Consider the following 8825-nt stretch of genomic DNA (forward strand, 5'->3'; position numbering starts at 1 on the left):
GGAATAGATACAAGGAAGATTCTACTAATATGGTTTTTGAAGCACCACCACTAAAGGCATTAAATGATTTGTTAGTTGTTACTGTTTTTCTATCCTTTGCTGCTTTTAACTGTCATTCAGTTCTTGGCAGGTCTTGCAATAGTCTAAATATTGAAAAGCTGACTTCTATGCTATGATATTATCTCTTATAAATTGGCATAATTTGCTAACTTAAAGCTGCTGAGATTCAGACAAGCTGCTTCTTCAGTGATTTATAACTTGATGAGGTACATGCTGTGGGAACAAAGGAGTTAATTTATTTAAATCTCCCGGTTATTTATGCAGCATGTGTATACTCCTGCTCATTAGCTCAAGAGTGAACTGAAACTGAAAAAAATTATGTCAAATACAGTGAAAAAGGTAAGAGAAGGGCTGTGGAAGAAACAGAAGTACTAGTAGAAAAAAGGTTGCCAAAGGAATAAATGGCGACATGTATAGTGTGTGTATATCAGAGACAATACAGCCTTTGGACTTATGTATCTGTAGCTTCCTAGTTATCTCAATATATCTCAAGTTCATAGTGGATATGTTCTAGACTCTTTTTTGCTGAATCTGCTTATTTTGTTTCCTTAGCTTGTGTTTTAATCTTATCAAAGTGTAACTTAAACCATGCATGTAAACTGTGAAAAGTGCAGTAAGGTATAACTTTATTATGGTATACTGAAAAATAGCTGGTTCTGAGGTAAGACATTTGCTTCCTTCACAGGATCTATCTTTAGTAACAGTTATGTAAAAAAATTATAAAGATTAACTTAAGCTTTATCCCTAGGCTTTGCTGCTCCTATGGTTAACGATTGACGAAAGCTCAACTGAGAGCATACATCCTTCTTTGTTATCTCAGTAAAGAAGTGAGCCAACAATGTTAGTGAGTCAGCAAGGCACATAAAATAGCTCCTGATAAATAATAATAATAAAAAAAGTACTGCTATAATGCTGTTACAAAAATGTTGAGTTTTCTCTGACTCTGCCCTTTTCTTACTTATGTTTGCAGCTAAAATGTGTTCCATTCAGGGACATTTTCTGTTTGTAGAAATTGCCAGTGACAGATAATTTTTCTAGCTACCCTTGTTTAGCGTTTTTTGTTGGGTTGGTTTGTTGGTTTTTTTTGTTTGTTGTTTTTATTTTGTTTGTTTGTTTTGTTCTCTGGATGTTATGTCCCATGTCTTTAATGTTAAATATATCTATATGCCTTTAACTTTCCTGTCCATATGTTGTTCCATGTTTTTACCTACCTAAGCAACTAGCACAGATTAAAAGGTGAAAGATCCTGCTGTATTTTGTATTTATTTCTGTGATATTTATGACTTCATAACAGCAGTCGAGTGAAATTTTTATTTGAACATTGAATCTAACACTGTTGATTTACAGGTACAATTCTAAATATGAGGGATTATTTTTATTATTTTTTGTTAATAAAGCTTGAAATCCTCATAGGTCAGAATGCAGATGAGTTCAATGTAAAACTTGATTACTTTTCTTCTGCCTCATATGACATTCAGCTGTACATGTAATGCTAAGCACACCTTTATAATTTTTTCATAATTCTTGAGGACATTTTATGTGCAAGAATATAATTATAAATAATTGATAGGTATTCTATTACAAAGGAAAGACATGTTCACTGTGAAATGTGAATGTGTAGCAAAACTTGTAAAGTGGGAGCAGGGCTTCCCTTTAACCAATATAGGCTTGAAATTGTTGGGGTTTAAGGCATTTGAAAAGAAAGATTTGTCAAAATAGAATTTTCTGTATCCCAATGACAATCACATATTACATAAAAATTTGGATGAACTTGCAGGTAGAACAACCCTAAACCACCCCCAATATTCAGAAAATACACTCAAGATCTTCAAATAAATCACAGCAGTGAGATTCTTCCTTTTGTGCAAGGCAAGAGCAGAATCAGCACACTAACTCCAAAGTCTTATGAGTATCCTGTCATCCCATTTCAAGCTCAGCCCTTTAGAGGGGAAGGAAACTTTCTCCTGGCAGTCACCAGGGAGCCTTTCAGTACCAGTGCATGCAAGAGGTACTTGCACATGCAGAGGATGGATCAGCTCAGTGCACCTCAGTCCCCAAGGCCAGGAGAGTGCAGCCCATCCCTGTGCCTGCTGTGCCAGAGCACCTTGAGGTAAACCAGCTGCCAAATGGAGACTGTCATTGGAGCCTGAGATGTTCAGCTGATTTTACCGCAGGAAGAATCAGCCTGCCAAGCTCTACAACAAAGTATCTGTGTAGGAGGAAGAGAAGTCTGTGACATCTGTAACAAATAAAGTTGCAATATTGTAATAGTATATGTTTTAACGTAAGTGACCAGTTTGACTGTTACTTTGTGTTTCCACTAGTGTGTTTCGGAGTTGTATTGAATCTGTGTGGAGTGATAGTTGCAAAAATATGTGTACCAAATATCCTTTCCTTTAAAATAATATGAACTAAATAGCAGGCAGAAGAGATCTCTTTCAGGGAAACTACCTTTCAAACTTAACTGGGCTTAACTGTTCAGAATTTTCCCAACTGTTTGTTTTTGGAGTTTTCAGTGGTTTTTTTTGTTTGGTTGATTGGTTTTTTGTTTTTGTTTTTTTGTTTGTTTGTTTGGTTGTTTTTTTTTGTTGTTGTTGTTTGGTTTTTGGGTTTTGTTTTTTTTCGGATTCTAGCAATAGGGATATATAAGTATTTTATGTAATCAAAAAAAGTAACTTTATAGTAAGTGAACTATCAAGAAAGAAAGAATCCAAAATGTTCATCAAAATGTTCATGAAAATGTGATATTTTCTTTTCATTCAGAATCTAAACTTAAAAAGGAAAAAGCAAATAGTTAAAAATGTTTTTAAAAATTCTTGTTTTAATCTTGCTTCTCTTTCCCTTTTTACCCACAATTAGAAACCCTCTCTGCCTCTGTGTCTAAGCATCTGGATGGCTATATTTCAGGAGAAGTTCCTAGTGATTCAGTCAGCCTTTTTAAGAGAAGCTTGGTGATTTTTAATAAGCTATGTATAAATTGTGGGATGCAGGATATACCAAAAACTGAAAACCAGCATTTTTGATATTTAGCATTGTTGAAGTATGCTCTTTCCAGTGTCCATATATTTGGTCCAGCATTTTTAGAGTGTATGTGTCACCCTTATCACACTACATTAGTCATGTGCTTTCCGTTAAACAGCAGGACTGTAGTTTGTCCTCTGCCCCTCCCTTGATTAGAGGTGAATTGCAGGTGCAGCAGAGTTTGGGGAGGGCTTTGGTTTGTTCTTTTTCTCTGTAGACACATTGTTACGCATTTCTCTTTAGAAAACTTATATTAGATAAGTGATTCTAAATTGCTTCTTGGGAAAAAGTTCATAAGCTTTATGGTAGTACCTATGGTCTCTTGGACTGCATTAAGTAGAGAGACTAAAACAAAAACATTGCAGTTGCATAAAGACAGCTTTTTGAATTTCCTTCAAGACCCTATGTGTTGGGATTTTTTGATTTTGATTTTTTTTTTGGATATATAGAGAACTGAGACCACATCAGAAAAATACAGATCTTATCTGTGAGATATTAGAAGACAAAACGATGAATGACATAATTTCCATTCTGAGTCATTGCTAATTGCTCAATCCTTTCAATATAAAAGTTAACGAATATAAAATTATGACCTCATTTTGCAGTGTAAGACACTTCTAGCTTAAGGTGTAGGAAGAAGGCTGTGGTGAGATGGGGAGTTGGCTTTGCCTCCCAGGCAACTAGCAAGAGGCTAAGGGAAAATGGCCTCAAGCTGCACCAGGGGAGGTTCAACTAGATTATTAGGAAAAATTTCTTCACAGGAAGAGGGGTTAAGAATTGGAACAGGCTGCCCAGGGAAGTGGTGGAGTCACCATCTCTGGAGTGTTCAAAAAAACAAGTAGATGTGACACTTTGTGATGTGGTTTAGCAGCCATGGTGGTATTTTGTCAAAGGCTGCACTTGATGATTTTGAAGGTCTTTTCCAAACGTAATGATTCTATGAATCTATGAATAAGAAGCATATAGGAAGCATGAATCCCTTTCCAATAAACAATTTTTTTCAGCCTAATTCATCTGGATATGCTTTGTATGGGCTGCACTCTCAACAGATAACATCTTTACTTTGCCAAATCAGGTGGCTTCCTACCTACTGACATGACTAGGAAGGTTATATTTAATTTTCCATGGCCAGACTGTTTATTTGTGGGGGCACATTTTGCCTGTGTAGTGGTTTCCTGTTAAAAGCCACAGTTAGAATGAAGTTAGGGCTTGGTAACAGAAAGTTGCACTTGGGTACCTTTTTTCCTTTCTCTGTTTTCTCATGGTTGTCTAGAATTTGATTTTTTTCTCACTACAATTTGGAACTAAGAACACTTCACAGCAAAAAGAAAACTTTGCAAGTATTTAACCATTTGGAATACACATTTAGAGATACATTTTCGTATTCACAAGCATATCCATATGCAATGCAAACAAAGTGTTCATAGTACACAAAAACAGTATAGGAGCTAGTAAGTAGATTTATGTCAGCTTTCAAGATTATTGTATCACTAAAATGATGAGGTAGAAGTAAAGCCTGAAAGGTGAACTTTCTTTAGAATTAGTGGCAAATGACTGAGTTTCAGTTTGATGCATCTGCTTATCTCAGGGGCATGGAGAAGACATAAAGTAGCTGGAATTGGCCAGTAATGAATTCTCCTATGTTGTCAAAAGAGAGCGGAGATAACATATCTGCTTCCTGTAGCCTCAGATCACAACTGCAGCAACATTTCTCTGATAGACCCACAGTACACTAACACCTGTATACAGCACCTGGGCAGTCTGGGGTCTGCCAACCCCTAACTCCCAATTCCTCTATTACAGCTGACTGGGTATCAGGCTAAAGCACTAAGCTGGCCTTTCAAATATGCTTGTATGCTTCCACTGATGAAATGAAAAGAACTAAAATTTAGTTTTCTATTCAGTTAAGCATGTCAAGTGAGAACAAAGCACTGTTTCCATGACTTAAATTATTTTAATGCACCTAAGGAGAATTTCTGGAAATAATTAGGACTTGGATAACAAATAATGGGATATGCTTGCTGATTTGATCTTACAGTCTCACATATACTTTTTCAGTTGAATCCCTCTTTTTATAAAACTTCATTACATCTGTCAATACTTTGATATTTTACAACTAACTCCAGTTCTGTAAAAGCGTAAGGACAATATTTTGGAAACTCATTTTATGCCTTGTACCATTTGGACTCTGTAGATGTCACCCTTTTGACTATTTTAATGGTGCCATTTTTCTGGTAAATCAATATGAAGGAGGCATTATGATTTATCTGCTTCTCTGGGTGCTTAAAATATACAAAGACATGAATTCACATGCAGGATTGTCTACTCTCCTTCATTTACTGCTACTATCCTAGGAACAGCAGGTAAAGTAATAGTTGACATAAACATACACTTTATAATTTTCTCAGAATGCTAAAGAATCTGTAATTATTGGTATAACCCAGTCTTGTGTTTCTATATGTATTTTGGTATCTCAAAAGAAGGTAGGTCTGCCATTTCCTCCAACTGAGTGTTTTAAAAGTTCCTTCCTACATGTTCAACAATTAGCCTGTGGTGTATAAATACAAATATATTGTATTCATTTTTAAGGAGTTCGGGATAGCCTATCAATTTGGGCTTCCTTGCTCTCCACTCAGCCTCTCAAGACAATTATGCATGTTGAAATCAGTGAAGTAAAGATAGAAACAGCACTCAATTGTTTTCATATTCCAGTTTCCCTCTCTTGCCTCTTTATAATTCATGTAATCTGTTGTGACCAAAATGCTTAGGCCTTCCTGGACTGAAACTTTGCAGCCATAAGAAACTTGGCTGAGGTAGCTGGGGCTTCAGATTGGCTCCAGTTTTTACTTTGCCGCTGAATCTCAGATGACAAATTTATTTGGAGTTGGCTGCTTGCTTTTGTATCCCACTGAGCAGATCCTACACGGCTTTTACAAAAATACGTAGCTGGTGGTGTGTTTATAGAAAAATTACTACAGCCAAGTACGCTTCCAAGGTATTTTTTAGAAATATCTGCTTCATTTTAACCCAATTTATAGATAATTCTGTGTGCAGTCAAAATTTTTGAGCTATTACTGTAGAAAATAATACCAAATAAGCTAAAGAAGAAGTGATGGTAGGATACATATGTTGCAGGAATAAGCCCCTTCATAATTCTATTGTGAGAAATATCTATCTGGAACTGATAAAAAGTATTCTTTTCCTTGAAGACAGCATAGTCTAAATGTTAACTCGTTTGAGGGAGGCAAATCAATAATGACAAGATGTAAGAATATTAATATTTCATGCAGCCAGCTATTGGATTTTGGTGTTATTCTGGGAATGCAAAGCTTCTCGACATTGATTCAAGTTCCTCTGAACTATCAATATGCATCTCTTCAGTTTGGCATTTATGCTGATAGTTTAGAGTTTATATCATATACAGTACCTACAATTGCAAATGATCAAACCAAGGGAGAAAGGGATAATAAACTTTGTATTCCCACAGTACTGACATGCTCTAATCAGCTGAAAGGGCAGCATGTATTCAAGTAACCTTCTGCCTTGGGTATGTAATTTCCATTTTTCTTAGTTTACATTTCAGGCAGTGGATGAAGTTTGGGTTTGTAGCTGTCTGCTAGACATCTAGTTTTGTTCCTTGGTTTTGACCTCTGAGAGGAGAAAGTGAGGAATACTAGGAGAAATATTTATTCAGGAGCTCAAGTTTCCTAATGCCCACAGACCTTAGTGATTTTCTTTTCCCTAATCTTTACTTAGGGAATTAAATTAATTCAAACCAACTTGGCAGTTTTTTCTATTTGAATGAAATGAGACAATGGCATTCTAATTATTTTTAAAAGGAAAGAGACAATTTGGTATTGATCAAAAGGCGTATTCATCAAAAACTTAGCAGAAATAATTCTGGTAAGTGCATGAAAGGAGAACTGAGTTGAAATAGAAGCAGTTGTTTAAGAACTCTCTCCATACATAAGCACTTTGGAAAAATTCTAAACAAAGATGTAATTTATAAACTTTCATGAGTTCAATTTTATATATTTATTAGAATATTCATGTTATTGATAACAGACTACTTTACTTTATAACCTCCTGACTTTTTAGTTATTGGATTATTATTTAATAAAGGTTTAGGACTGTTCTCATAATTCTCATAAAAATCTGTGTTTATGGGAACACTCATATGTCACTGCACTTACTTTTCTTCCTAACTTCCAAACCTGTTACCAGTGTACACATCCCCAGCTTCCAGAGAACAATCCTCCTGACATCCCCTGACTGCTTAGTGAAGCATTTGCACTCATTAACTAACCATCCAGTCTAAGGTTTGAGCTATTACAAACTAAGTCGGCTTTAGAACAGATCTGAATTCAGTACAATATCACAAGAGGGAGCCCTTGTCAAAACCGAAAATTCAGTACATGGTTTTGCAGAGCTACATGAATCACTTTGCAAGAAAAATGTAGGTTCTGTGTACAGGCAATAAAAGTAGTTTCACACTTGAAGAGCACCTTCTGAGGCAGATTATATGCAAACTGATTAATTACATAGGAAGAAAGCCTAGAAACTGTGATCAAGCATTTGAACTGGTTTGAATTTGTGATTTTTAAATTATTTCTTTTTCTACTTGTTACTGGGACATTCATATTATTAATTGACTTTTATTGAGGAATGCAGGTAGAGCCTTCATTCTGGAAAAATAGAGTAAGAGCCTTCATAAGAGATTCAAAACACTGTATGAAGATTGCCTATATGTTATTAACTTGTCATTGATCATTGTTTTTTAAGTTAAAATGAGTGCAGAGGTCTGTGCATTATGGGAATAAGTTCAAAATGAAAAAAATAATAGTAAACAGATCCGCTTGTGTAAACTAGACTGCTTCGTGCTACTTGTGTCTTTTATTCTTTCACAGTACAAAACCACAGGTAACTTCTTAATTCCTTTGGGAATCAAGGTGAAGAAAATAATACAGATATGGAATAACTGTGGGAACTCCATGTTGTTCCATCAACATTCCTTAGGGAGTTATAGATTCCGCACATTTTGTCAGAAATTTTGAGAAATGTAAGGCCCAGAAAATCTTAAAATTGCATCAGCAAATTATTTCCATAATGCATCAGCAATTAATAATTTCCTTCAACCCTAGAAAATATTTATGTATTCTAGATTCAGACTTGAGCACCAACATGAGAGCTGAGATTGTGATCTGATTGTGATCTTGTCATGATGACGCTTTTGCCTTACAAAAGATGGCTGGTCCACAAGGGTTTATGTCATGTTTGGAATTCATTTATTTGGAGTGATGCATCAGAGAGCCAAAAGAGAAGGGTGATGTTTTACATATTAAATCTGTTCTGAGCATGCATTTTACCCAATTTCAATAAATATTCTTTGGAATCAGTTCTTGTAGAATATATGCAAGGATGTAATAAAACTCTGACAGTTGAGCTATTTATAGGTTACTAAATCAAATGAGGTCTGAGGCAGTGAGAGGTGCACATAGAAAATTAACCCTTTATGGGATGATACTTCGGAGGTTCTTTCTTTCATCAACAACTGTATTATATAAATCAATTTTAGAAAGAGATCACCTACTGAGGAGTAGAATTTGTATCTGGAGCAGTATTTCAAAATCATAAAAGCCAAATCATGTCCCCCATTCCCCATTTCTCAGTCTTCCTAATAAAAACAAGAGGGAATTAGTCATACTTAACTTTCTTAATTATTATTATTATAAGTGTAAATATTT

This window comes from Neopelma chrysocephalum, unplaced genomic scaffold (assembly GCF_003984885.1).
Source record: "Neopelma chrysocephalum unplaced genomic scaffold, ASM398488v2 Primary Assembly neopelma1_42, whole genome shotgun sequence".
Lineage (NCBI taxonomy): Eukaryota > Metazoa > Chordata > Aves > Passeriformes > Pipridae > Neopelma > Neopelma chrysocephalum.